Source organism: Thunnus albacares, chromosome 19 (assembly GCF_914725855.1).
Source record: "Thunnus albacares chromosome 19, fThuAlb1.1, whole genome shotgun sequence".
Taxonomy (NCBI): Eukaryota; Metazoa; Chordata; class Actinopteri; order Scombriformes; family Scombridae; genus Thunnus; species Thunnus albacares.
Genome location: NC_058124.1, coordinates 7,493,727 through 7,507,422, shown reverse-complemented (window position 1 = coordinate 7,507,422; position 13,696 = coordinate 7,493,727).

Sequence of the window (13,696 nt, the reverse complement as noted above, 5' to 3'; positions counted from 1 at the left end):
GCGGCAGAGGGGGGGACAAGTCGTGGGACATGAAGAGTCGATGTTTGAGTTGGATGCAAGGATCGAGTGGAAGAGTAAACCCAGTTGTACCCTGATTTATTTGCTTCCCCCACCAACTGTTTTCAAGTAAAGCAAAGGGACATTTTGACTAAATTAGGGTGATTTTTGTAAAGCACTGCTTTTATTGCAGAGACAGATGGTAAAGCATTGAAAAGAAATATTGGACAACCTGGCCGAGGGAGGGGGAAGGGAGATTGGAAGATTTCTTTTTCTAAAATGTGAATAAGGTATTTCAGAATGAGGATAGAACCAAAGCAAAGGGGGAGCTGTTTGTGCTGTCGGTCAAGGATGAACGAGGAGAGAAAAAAAAACCGCTCAATTCTTTTCGAGCTGAGTAGAGAATAGCACATGAAAATGGAAGGAGTTGAAAATGATAAAAGCCTTTGGAGGATGAGGAGAGACGAGTGGATGGAGAGGGAGAGAGAGGGTGGGGATGAATAAATTGAATTGGACAGATAGAGAAAGGTTTGGAGATGAGGCAAAAGTTGTTACTGAGTCATAGGCCTATATGTGTGTGTGTGTGTGTGTGTGTGTGTGTGTGTGTTTGAGTTAAGCCTGCATGTGAATATGTGTGTATACTTCAGCTAAGCCTGCCTTTGTTTGTGTGTGTGTGTTTTATGTCAGCACGAGGATTCTGCCACATCACCAGAACACTGGAGGTTTCTATGTGAATATGTGTGTATACTTCAGCTAAGCCTGCCTTTGTGTGCGTATGTGTGTGTGTGTGTGTGCTGGTTTGTCAATGTGAGTGATGCCTTCTGCCTTTTAGCTTCAATGTTTACTGCCAACCTACTAATACTAGTAATGACATCAATTCCGCACAGGGACACATACATTCACTTAATGTCGTCTTTCTCCTTCATCCTCTGCCACACCTCTCGTCTCTTCCTGTCTTTTACTTTCTGTTTAAATTTCCATCCAGTCCTTGTCTCTAACATTATTCACACCACTCACTTCCTCTTTCAATTTTGATTATCTTTTTCCCTGGTAGAGCTTTCTGAAAGCACTCACAGCCTTCAAAAGTTCAGATTCTAAAATGTTCTCAAACTGTCATCTCAATTTAAGTCTCTTCTTTTATGGCAACATTTTTCATTGGAGCACTGTTGTTTTTCTGTCCTCCATGTTTGTATAATACATTAAGATACATTTCAGGGTTAAAAAATGTAACATCAGATAACTACTACATTATGAAGACTAAAAAAAGTTCCTCTCTAAAGTTATTTGTCCTGATAATTTGATACATTTTAAGGTGGATATTGCTGCACTTTAAAGGTGCACTAATCAATATTTTTATATTTATAATGGCTTCATGTAAGGGCTCACTCATAGTGGCAAACTCACAGAAAATTATCACCCAACTCTGCGGACCCTTTGGGTCCTGTTTTATTAATTTTAGCCTCTTTTAACTCATTGTCTCTGACAAAAAAGCTGAGATAAACCCACTTTGAAAAAAAGTTACCTTTTATAAATGCTTTATAAGTTGGAACTAATGACTTAATGAATGGTTAATAAATATGTATCAAAGCTTTATAGTTTCTTTTTTTAGCTAGCTCTTCTAGTTCACCAGGAAGACCACTCTGCTTCCGGGAAAGTGCTGCATTAGATCTGAACCAGTTTACTAACAGATTATTAACATTTACAACTGCGGATGTGATGGATTATCAGGCTAACCCTCTATTAATGACTTAGTTAAACTACACACTTGATGACTTTCCATTAGAAAAAAAGAAGTCCATCACCTTTTACTGATGACTTCTGAACGTTTGTAACAGCAGATTTGAGAGATTTTTTTTACAGCCTATTCCAACCCTGAAGTTTATGAATAAATAGTAAATGATTTATTGACCATACATCAAGAAATTGGTGACAATTTACAAACCCTTTGCCTTAAATGATACCAAACCCACTGTATTCTACCAACCTACACTCCCTGCCAAGTTAGCGAGTTAGCTTTAGCTGCTGAGGAAAGTCAAACAAATAAGTTAAAGACCTTGTCAGGATTTATTGAAGGCCAAAACAGAGCTAAAAGTCGCCAGAGTGAATACTGGATTACATTCATCAGATGCTTGGAAACACAAATGCTAAATGCTAATGTTGCTCTGTGTCGGCTGAAGGGCTAATGCTAACATGTAGGCCATATCTAATTATTTGTCAGATTTTGTATTTTCAGCTTTTTACAAAGTTGGGCAAAAATTAAGTTTAAAACAGCTTTAAGAGGAGCATCTTTTAAAAAAAAATTAAAATAGTTTTTATCTTCTTATTTGGCATTTTATTGAATTCTCAACCAGTTTTTTGACTTGACATATGATATTTTGATGATTTATTACATCATTTGACATTTTTTGCATGATCCTTTGTGTGCCACCTTGTACTATTTAGGGAAATCAATAATATAACACATGTCCTCTGCTCACCTGAAGATGAACATACATCATCGTGAATGGAGGCAACGTCTGATGTCACTGGAACTCTAATCCAGACAAGAAGGGAACTCAAAGTACCACAATACTGTGGATGCTGTCCCTTCTTCACCCCTTTCTTTTATTTTCCTTCCTCCTCCTCTTCCTCCTCCACATCTTCTCTCGCTCCAATTTGATGCTCTTGCATGCTTCATGCCCTCTAGCGCTCAGCCTCGTGGACATGCATATATGTTTGGGATTATATAATCAAGCTGTTACGCAACACTAAAAGAGACTGAGGGAGGCAAATTCACACACACACACACACACACTTGGAGAGAGAGAGAGAGAGAGAGACAGAGAGGAGGGGGGGTGGTAGTGGTGTATGTGTGTGTGTATATAGTGGTGGGGGAATCTTGTGTTTCATGTTTGGATTAAACCAAATCCCACTCAGCTCTACACACACATACACACACACACACACACACACACACAACTGCTCGCCCTTTTAAAATCCGCTGGTAAATCTCTGGTTATGGATGTTGGCTCTGTCTGATAGTGTTATTGTGCAAAGCCTGTGTGTGCCTGCATCAATGTGTGCACGTGCGCCCACAAAATATAACAATTTTAAGGCAGCTGCCTCTCCACGTTCACACATGCACAGAGACAGACCTCGTCCCATGCGATTTTTTTTCTATCTCCGATACACACACTGTTCTCTAGTGTATGACGCTGCAGCTTTCGCAGGCTTTAATCCTTTTTTTCCCCCTCCTCATCCTCTGTTCCTGACTCGTGATAAACGTGTGTGCATGCATGTGTGTCCATGCACACTCCTCATATGGCACCATTAGCACTGAATGTGCCGTCTCCCAAGACTGGATCAAGGGTTTAAAGCTGAATTTACCTCTAATTTGTTATGAAATTAATTCTCACAGGTGAGCAAACACCCACTCCTGCATTAGGCCAAATTAAAGCCTCAAGAGGTACACTTCAGTCCTCTTCACATTTATTGTAATCTACAGCTAAACAGCACCCACATCACAATGAATCTCTCTGCTTGCACATCACTCGGTGTCCCTAAGAGAAGCAAAATAAGGTCAAACATTAGACCAATATCATAATCAAATCTGCTTAAATCAGTGATGTGAATATGTTACCATCTTTTTAAATGATTAGGTAATGTATACATGTACGTATTATGATTATCGCTATTTACCGGGGTTTAAAAAGAAGGATTTGGGAGTCTAGATGCACTAAATCCCTTCGTATCGGTCAAACCCAAGATCACCGAACAGTCCAGGGTCATTGCTTACAAACTGTACTTACTTGCTGCCTGTCAGGTTGACTGATCTCATATACGGTCCAAAGATTTATCCTCTTCAGCAGCATGGAGAGAAAGATGGGGTAGTATTTCAGAATGACAGTTTGGGGTTAGTAACCTGCCTGTGCCCCCAAGTGTGCTGTCTTTAACTATTGCCTCTGTCTTTCTATTCATATATGTCTCTGTGTCTCTGTCTCCTCAGCTCTCATCCTGTCTCTGCTGATAAATCACCAGAAGAGAATTAATAATATTCTCAAGGTAAATGAAATGAGGGTTCAGGGCAGAATGCAGGTGAAGGCCAGGGCACCTGTTCATCCGCTGCATTAACACTGTACGCACATGGGATTTCCCTAGCTTTAAATAGGCAGTCCATTCAGATTCATCTATCCTAGCAGATATGCTGCTGAGCTTTCCGGTACTTTACAGTTCAAAGACTGCACCAGGCTCTTCAACAACAGTTCTGTACAGTACCAGAAAATAGTTCTGGAGGCTTTTACCATCACTGAACCCTTTAAGAATGTATGAAATGCTCCATATAGCGGCTGTATTGAAAGAACAGTAGCTTGAAGAGAGAATGATGGAGAGTGTTTCTGTTGGTGCCTGTGGAGGCGTTTGTTGATGTGGAGGTTTACTGGTGCTCTGAAGGAGTACTGAGGCACTTTGCTTACAAAATAATAAAAAAACAAAAATTTGAAAAAATAAAATGAAAGCCTCCATTACATTACTAATTACAAAAGAACAACTTGTTGACCCTTATTCAAAACTAACCAGTCTCTGCACACGTTCATCTCTTCATGGTCATGAGGACCAGTTTCTCTTTCCTTTTGTTTTAGTCATTCAATTAGGCTTTTGTTTTGCTTTAAAAGTGCCTTGAAACACTTACCTTACTGTCATGTCCCAAAGGCAGTCTAAATGTGATATGAGAGTCAGACACTGTAAGATTTCATTAAGTCCTTCTGAGAGTGCCAGTTCTGAAATGCTTGTGATAATAACCCCTATAGACCAGCTGCACCAGGGCTTCATAAGTTCAGACTTAGCCTATTTTAAAAGTAAGTGTTTGATGAAGTGTTGATTTATGAATCATTAAATTGACACAGGTTGCACCACAAATGCAGAGATTAGTTGTTAATACTGTATATACACCTGGGAAGTGCCAGGTATTACTGTTGTGTAGCTAAATAGCATTAGCTTCGTAATATGTAACCTGTTTAGAGTGAAGACAGAGAGATAATATGGAATTTGGTTGACACATTGGACATGACACTCGATGAAATGTCTAATAATGTTGTAAACTGATAAGAATTTCAATTATATTTTGCAAAAATAACAAAACATGACTCAGACTAAAGTATGTTATTCCATATTTTGCTAATGACCTACTACTGTAAACTAGGTTAGCATGATCTTAAGTTTCCCCACTCATTCCAAACTGCATGAATACTAGTAACTTTGAAGTTAACTAAGTACTTTTACTCAAGTACTGTACTTAAGTACAATTTTGAGGTACTTGTACTTTACTTGAGTATTTCCATTTGATGCTACTTTATACTTCCACTCCACTACATTTCAGAGGGAAACATTATACTTTCTACTCTACTACATTTATTTGACAGTTTTAGTTACTTTTCAGATGAAGATTTGACACAATGGATAATATAACAAGCTTTTATACAACACATTGTTAAAGATGAAACCATTGTTTTCCAACTCTTTTGGCTTTTGAAATCTTACAAAAAGCAGTGTGTAGTCGGGGTCACATTTCAGATGTCTATGAGTTGTTAACAGCTCCACCAAATAGTGATTTTTCCCTCTAAACTTCTCACATGCTTTCATTTCAATAAATGTTCAAATGATCCAATATGTCACCAAAAATCAAAGATTAGAGAAAAAGTCCAAAACCTGAAAACAGATTTGTGTATCAGAACTTTGTTTTTTTTTCTTTCCTCTCCCATTAATCATCTCACCACCCCTCAGATTTATCTGGTGACCCTTTGGAGGGGCCCGACCCCTAGGTTGGGAACCACAGGACTAAACTAGTTAACTGTATATAAAATAGTTGAAACTAGCTCCAGCAGCTACAACAGTAACATGCTGCTCTAACACTGATGCTTCAGTATTAATAATCTAATGATGTCATATATAATAATATATCAGTCAGAGGATACTTTCACTTTCATCCTTTAGGTGCATTTTGCTTCAAAGGATTATAAATATAGGATATATTTGAAAAAAATGGCAAGTTTAAGATATTGTTCGCCCTATAACTGGTTGAGTACTTAATTACTAAGAATTTAAGACAGACTACCCACAGATTTGGTTATGGATGTTTTGTTTCTACTTCACATTTATCTACAGGTCACTTGTAAAGACTTTTGCTTAGTATGAAACAGAAAATTTATTGCAATATTAGGAAAAATATTAGGATTGTCTTCTGCAAAATGTATCTCAGAGGTATTGTTAGTAGAAATGAGATACATTGTTGATTTTGATTCAACACCTGCAGCTGGAAAAAGCTGCTTCTCAGTACAAATAGAGGAAGTTCTTAAAGACAACACTGGATCCTGTAATCTGATTTACCATGATAACTATGTCCCTGACCTTTTGGGTTATTTTTTAAACCAGGGAGTGCTGTTCCTGTTCAGTGTCAAACCAGAACCCCAACCAAAAAAATAAAAAGACTTGCTTTCCGGTGTGGAGGGGATGATGGAGGAGGAGGAGGACGACAGGATGTGTGAGGGGAAAGTAATGGCTGCTGGGATGACGGGGTGAAGGGTAAGGGTCCTGGAGAGGTAAGGGATAAATGAGAGAAGAAGAGATGGATGAGGTTGATGAGGAGAGAGACAGAGAGTGAGAGTTGGAGTTAGGGGTGGGGGTGGGAGGGGGGTGTTGAATAGCGGGTACAAGGCTTTATTTAGTGCATGCCTGCAGGTGTTGCCTAGTAACAGAGAGGAAACAGATCGAGGGAAGAGAGCTGGAGAGCACATCCCCCTTTATCTTTTTCACTCTTTCTCTTTTCTGCTCCTGGCCTTACCCTCTTCCAAAATCCCAATGCATACACACACTCACACACAAACAAAGACACTCTCTCTGTGTCGTTCTCCCTCAGACTCTGTTACACACACACACACTCACACACACACACACGCACACAAGCAAAAGCCTGGTCCCTCATTAGCAGTCAGGATAGCTGCTGTCCTCCTGTCAGGAAGAAGACGAGGAAAGGAGGGCAAGGAGAGGCAGGAGGAGAGAGATGAACTAGGGAGGAAAAGTAGACACGGAGATGAGAAAATGCAGCGAAATCTTCCTATAAAGAAACATCCACCAAGATTGTTACTATAGCATTTGTTACTCCGTTACACTCTCATCATTTGCTCCGTGAAAGCTTGTTTCGGAAGGTTGTTCTACAGTTTATGGATTAGTGTGATTTCCTATTGATCATACACGACACATCTGACCAACATGATGGCTTTTAATGAGTCTGATTTATATTCAGTGTCTTACTTGAGAGCTTATAAAATGAGTAAGGAAGGCAGCTCAATAAACCGCTCAATGTGCTGTTGTATCTCACATCCAATCACGGCCCTTGGCGGCATTGATCAAGGTTAGATTGAGGGCACTCTGGGTGTGAGTGTGTGTGTGTAATCCACCCAGTTGCCTGCAACCTTTAACAAGGTTGCAGAACAGATAAGGGTGGTACACTGGAAAGAAAAAAAAAAGACAGACAACAGATAATCAAATCTACATTAGAAATTTCCATGTTGTATGTCGTGATTAAAAAACTGAACGGATCATTCACCGTCCACGCATGGAAACACACAAATGGCATAACTGATGTGGCTAATGATCCATGGATGTGTCTAATGCCTGGATTACCAATGACTGCCTCTACTGTGTTTTTAATCTTTCTGTTCTCTTTAATGTCCACGTGTATGCAAAAGGCTACATCCTCGGGTGTTTGCAGCACTGCGACTGTGAGTGTGTGACCGCTGTCTGCTGCTCATGTTCATGCATGCATGTCTTGGTGGTCTGGGGAAGGGTGTGCTTTGCATTTTAACATCCCGTCCCTCACTACAGACGTCTGCTAAGGCTTTTCTCTCTTCCTATTCTTTGGTTTTCCCCTCCAGTCCCCGTCCAGCGCTAGCAGTGTGTCTCTGTGGCTACATTCACATTACAGGCCTAGATGCTCAACTCTGATTTTTTAAAATCAGATTCAATCTTTTTGTGTTGATGGTTAACGTACATGTTTGTAACTGATATGTATCCAGCTCTGGTGTGAACAATGTTGAGGTCCTACTGCCATGCATGCACAGATTTAATGTGAGTTGCATGCCTACAAGAGTAACAACAATAAGGTAATTTGTGCAACAGTCAAATCATAAACATGGATGACATGGCTGTGCTAGCTTTCAGTTAAGATAAGTAGGCTACCTTCCACTTTGGCTTGCATCGAGGCTTCTCCATAAATGTCCAACAAATCTGAAACATCTTCGACTCTCTTTTGACCCCCGACACTGTTGTTGCTCTCCTCCATGTTTATTTTTTACTGATGATAGGAGTGAAGAAGTGAGAGATTAACAAAAAAACACAGAATCTGTGGCCCAGATCTGATGTGAAAAAAATCTGATTTAGTTTGTTCACACTTCCATAAAAAATCAGATCTGAGTCAGCTGAAGGGGAAAAAAATCAGTTTTGGGCCACTTCAGCATTTAATGTGAACAAAGCCTATCCATCTCTTGTTTGGCAGAGAGGGATCACCTCGCCCAAAGTCCCAAATGGACTGAAATGCAGATCCTTAAAACTGGAACCTTATTGATTGAAAGGTTCACACAGCGTATCCTACCTTAAAAGAACTCACTGATAATCAATGCTGTGACTGTTGCCAGTGGACAGCAGTCAGAATTGATTGATTGAATTGAATTAATCAAGGCCGACCCTGATGCACAATTGCGTACACATGAGGAGAGTCACGTTAATCCACCGCAAAAAGCTGTCTGGCTTCGTAGCTGACATCTAGTGAAAGAACTGGAAGAGGCTAAAAATACATTTTTCCCACATGCACTGTGCCATATAAAATATTTATAGTGAACCCTTGTCTGCTAAGAATGGCAAGAGATGTTAGAGAGAGAGAGAGAGAGGGAGAGAGAGAGAGAGAGAGAGAGGGAGAGAGAGAGAGGGGGGAAGTAGCTGCCAATGCTGGCTGTTGCCTCCATCCCAGTGCCAGAGCTTACATAAGAGCTAACTGCAGTTTGAAACAGAAGAGTACAGAGCTTTACACTCTCTATCTGTATTTAACACACACAGACGCTCAAACAGAGAGTGACATAGAAAGACAGACAGGAAGAGAGAGAGGAATGACTCTACTGTGTTGTTTCTCCAGGAATCTATTTATATCAGCTCTTTTTATACTCTACAACTCGCTGCTACGCATGCCTTGATTTCACCAAGCTTACAGTTGTGGGTGTAATCCATCATCCGAAGCCAAAAGAAGCAGTAGACTAAGAGAAACGTGCAAGGGAAGAACACAAAATTATAATTTAGATAGCACTAATATTACATTATTCATGTTAGTATAGTAGATTAAGTCTAGCTGAAATGTATCACAGTACTCTGCAGTTATTTAGCTGTCACACTGTCCATATTTTGTACAATTAGGGACTTTCAGAGATCATTCCTCACTTGTCAGGAACTTGACAAGTTGGAAATACCCATTTTACAAGCTTGACGGTTTATATTTTGGCCCAATATTTTTTGAGCAAACTGGGGAAAAGCACTTCAGTACAGAGGACATTGATTTATTTCAGCAACAAACCAGCACATTAAATGTACAAATTCATTCAAAACTGGTTACTTAAAAGCTCTTTATTTCTTGTAACCAAAAAATACGTCTTCACTGCACACAGAGCCACTTTTTGCCTTGATGTGTCAGGAACTGCTGTGAATCTATGAGGAACTGTCCATTTCAAAGCATTTATTCAGTAAAATGTCACGTATTTTACAACGTATAATAAACTGATAATTATATAATATGAAATATTTTATAAAAACAGTGATCTCCTGACCTCACATTCTTGACTTGAACTCCCCCAACCACCGTCATTTTCACAGTACAACATTCCCAAGCTTGGATAGTGATGACATGGTGTACTTATTATTGAGTCAAAGGAAAAACATTAAGAAACGCCATATCTTAAGATAGATATTGATACAATGACATGCACTAAAACCCACATAAAAATATGAAAGGAAACATCTGCAGCTGCTAAAAATACATTTTTCAAATATCTAAGGACTAAAATAGCTTTCTGATGTTGGTTCAAAACAACCATCAGAGCTCTTCTAATGTGATTTTGGTACTATGCCATAGCTGCATAAAATAATGCGGTTTGATATTGACCTTGGCTGTCTCGCGCTCTTCTGTCTGGCTGTGTATTCTGTGAAAACACCATCTCAGATGACACCATTTCCTATTATGGAAGAAGAGAGGAAGGTTTCACTCAACATTCACAACATTGCTTTTTCATTAATAAAAGCTACATGTATTCCCATGTTGAAGTTAGAGGTGTGGTGATGTTGCTCAGTTTTGAGATTTTCATTCGGCTCTTGCTTTTACAGAAGAATACTGAATTAGAGAACTAAACTACACACAATTTCCTGCTTTCCTTTAAAACATCTATAATCAGAAATGCGGATGCTGAGTAGAGCTGTGTTTGGGATGTTTCACTATCATTTAGAGGGCATCAAATACACAGACGCTAGCCATCTAGCTTGTTAGCTGACATACAGCACTACTAATGAGCAACAACAGATATCCTAACTGAATGATGATAGAGCTGCTTTTAGTCTAATCACTCCACACATCCGCCATTCTTCAAACTGTTTTAAGTGTCCTCCTTTAATTTATCTGGCAGATGTTTGCTCGTGGAGCCAAATCAATTTTTGATGGCCCCAATTCTTCACACACACACATGCACACAGGCACGCACGTACACATAAAATGCATTCATGATCTATGTGCAAATCCTCCCACACACACAGCCTATCTTATCCATACATCTGTGTATCAGCAGGGAAAACAAATTCATTATTTAACATGGTATTTCCAAGTGAGACACCAGTGTACTGGGTGTGAATGCATAATGCATGCAGGCTGTATAGAATGAAATCACATCTCCGGTGTCGCTCTCTCCACACAGTAAAGCTTCATCTCATCCTACGCTGGATATACAGCATCACTTATGCACACAGTATTTCATATTATTTCTTATCCTGCTGTGGGGAAGAAGAAGAATTGTTGAGCTCCTACTCAGGCTGGAACCCACAGCATTATTGTATGTCACCCTGTGGGAATTAGCATGATCATAAGATAATATATTATCTGTGATCCATATGTCATCGACGCAAAAGCTCCTCCAGTATTTCATACATTTTTGAAAGACAGCTATATACATCATGGATTGACTTATGTACAGAGAGGGAGGGAGGATCTATAATTCAACACAGGCTTTTTGATGGTTCTTCCCCAGAGGATTCTAGTCCTCTGGTTTTTCTTCTCTGACCCTTTTACAGCCTCTTTCTGCCTCTGCCGATCCTCTTGACATTCACTCGGTCACCAATTGAAAACAGCAAGTGTTTCTCTCTCTGTGTGAGAGAGCGCTCGATGTATGTGTGTGTCTACTAGTGTGTATGTTTGTGTGTCCTGCGAGTAGAAAGCGGTTCTCTGGCCAGCTCTCCGCATGGCTGATCTCAGCCACGGCTGATTCTGGGAAATCTCCTCAGCATCGTGTGTGTCAGTGAGGATGGGGAAGAGGAAATGGGAGACTCACAAATCACATCTCATCTAATGAAGCTAATATAATTCAGATGGAGAGGAGCTGAGCCCCTGCTGTCTGAGCTGTGTGGCCTTATTTCACTGTCTTGTTACATCTCTTTTTGTTTTGAGTATTAAAATATTCCCTTTTCACTGTCTGTACTTGCTTCATTGAGGGTCACTCTCCCTGTATTTATATTAAGTACTGACGTGATTAGACGATCAATAAGTCAACTAGTCTTAAACAAAAAAAAAAATTGGTGGTTTGTGAGTGAATTCAAATACAACATCCATTACTTCTATAAAAATGTATCTTATAGGCGTTTTCTGATCCAATACCTGCTACTATAATTAAGGTTTGGTGACGTTTATGCAACTAAAACTACTTGGTTAAGGTTAACAGTGGTCTGGTCCCCAACCACACACCCTGATCTGCTTCAATGAGATTTTGCGGTGCCATGGCTTTGTCACGCCACTTCCACTTTTGCATCAGAGAGAGGTTTGTAAGGTTTTTCTAACTAGGTCACCTGACAGGAAAACCTGGAACACTGCAGCATTTGAAACAATGACAGGTACCTTTGATTCGGTGAGGACAGTCTTACAGGATAGGTTCACAATTTTCCAAGCCTGTCTCAAGTGCCTGTTCGAAAAGTGAAACAGATTTTGCTCGCTGTAATGGTTTTCTCTGTTCATACTGGACATTTGAAGATCCCCTCCAAATGTGTTTTCAATGTAAGTGATGGGGAGACAAAATCCACAGAATTCAAAAGTTCATCTGTAATATGAGGCTTCAGCCATCTGAGTTCATCAAATAAATCTTCCACAGTTAGTCTTTTTTAGTAAAATATTCCGTCTGGCACTAAAAAGACAGTAACATTGAAAGATACTGAATTGATTTGACTGCTGAAGCCTCAAATTAGCTTCAAATAAACTTTTAAATAAATTTAATTTTTAATAAAAGGGGGACTGTTTCAGGACAGACTTGAAAAATTGTGAACCTATCCTAGACTACTGTAATAAAAAAAGACATTAGACAGAGTTCTGACTAAAAGAAAAAAAGCTGCACATATCACACCAGCCACAGAATCGATTTTAAATCTAGTTTTTAAGTCACTGAATGGGTCGGGGTCCAAACACATCTATGATTTACTTTCACACTATGAACCCTCGAGAAGTCTCAGGTCTTCTGGGACTGGTCTGCCGACTGTTCCCAGAGTCAAAACAAAAACATGGTGACGCAGCATTTAGGTATTACACTGCTCATTGTTGGAACAAACTCCCTGAGAACCTGAGAAACGTGCCAACGCTAGCTACTTTTAAATCCAGGCTAAAAACTTTTATGTTCCACTGCTTTCCCTTCAACTGATGAAAAATGGTGAATGATGAATTTTTACATTGTGAATTTTTGAATAATTTTAACCTGACAGAGGTTTTATTGACACTTTTATTTGATCTCTTCTGTGCATGTATGTGTACGTATTTATGTATATATTTATACATATATATATATTTCTCTTTTTTTTAATTGCTGTATTTTTATGCCTTTAAATGTCTGTTTATGCCTTGTTTATGCCAAAGGACCTTGAGTTGTGTTTGTGTATGAAATGTGCTGTACAAATAAATTTGCCTTTAACGCCATCCACTCTGTAGGCTGTAGGTATGTATTTGGGGAGAGAGTTCCAGAGGAAGGGGATGATCCTATCACTCCAGGTCCGGTGCTTTGTCCTGGATGGCAGGGACAGGAGGGTGCCATCAGGGGCCGGGAGAAGAGGTGTATTTAACGGACAGATATGAGAGTGTTATTGATCTTCTCATCCAACTCTCGGTGAGAAAGCCAATACATGTATTTCCCAAAATGTTGGGAAAAATACTCTTTTTGAAGAAAATAAATGACAGACTAATTCACAGTGAACACAGTTTCCCTCCCAGTAAAAACTGATAAGATGTGTAAACAGCTAGCTCTCTAAACAGAAATCAACCACTGGCTATTTTATAGAAACCACTGATTTAAGCTTTTTCACTTAAAACAAAACCCTTTTTCTTATCTAACAGCCCCCAGTGTGCTGCTAGTTACGCTGATGTATCCTCTGACTTTATCATAAAGATTTA